Consider the following 917-nt stretch of genomic DNA (forward strand, 5'->3'; position numbering starts at 1 on the left):
GGGGAAAACGGGGGGGATCTTTTTAACGTCAGGACTGGCGGCCTCCCTGCGGGCTTTGGAGGCGCCRGGATTTTGCTGGGCTCTTCGGAAGAAGGCGTGGGCTGTCTGTGTGCGTGTGTGTGAATATACATATATATATATATAAAATATAAATATATATATATATAAATGATGTATATTATTACCTGTATAGAGAAGCAAATCTGTATATATTGGGGCACTTGGAGCTGCAGAAATAAAGCAGAGGTGTGAATGCTAGCGGGTGCCGGCCGTGGTGAAACGGGAGGCGCGTGCCTCTGAAATGTGAAATATTCCCCGTTTCAGCCCATTTTGGTGCTTCAGGGTGATTTTTGGCATCGGTCGGGCTGAGTTATTCCGGCCAATCCCAAATCCAGGCTGATTTGCCTGCGCCGGGGAGGGGGGCTCTGCCCTGCTGCTAACGGAGCAGCCCAAGCAGCAGGCTGTGATTTTATTATTATTTATCATTTCATTATTTATTTAACCACTTTCCCACRGGGCGGAGGGGAAACCTGCAGGAACTGACAGGTTTCCACCAAAAATGCCCTTTTTTGTGCCCCGGGAAGAGCCCAGGACGGAGGGAAAACCGGTGGAGGGACGTGGCCCCATCTTTTGCCCCGTTTATCCGGCTGCGCCAGCGAGAGCCGGGGAGGTGGCAACTTGTCAGAGAACTAAATCAATTTATAACACGAGCTTCAAAACGGCTCCAATTTGATTTTTTTTCCTTTTTTTCTTTTTTTCTTTTCCTTCCATCCATCGTGTTACTATTATGAGACTGATGTTCCCAGCGGCTCAGCCTCGAAACGGGACAGCGGGGCCCGGGGAGCCGAGATTATCCGACACGCACCGATTTCCACGCGCTTTTCTAATTAGCCATCAAATGTGCTTTGCTGGGTTTT

The sequence above is a fragment of the Apteryx rowi genome, unplaced genomic scaffold, assembly GCF_003343035.1.
Source record: "Apteryx rowi isolate R43461 unplaced genomic scaffold, aptRow1 scaffold_577, whole genome shotgun sequence".
NCBI classification, from domain to species: domain Eukaryota; kingdom Metazoa; phylum Chordata; class Aves; order Apterygiformes; family Apterygidae; genus Apteryx; species Apteryx rowi.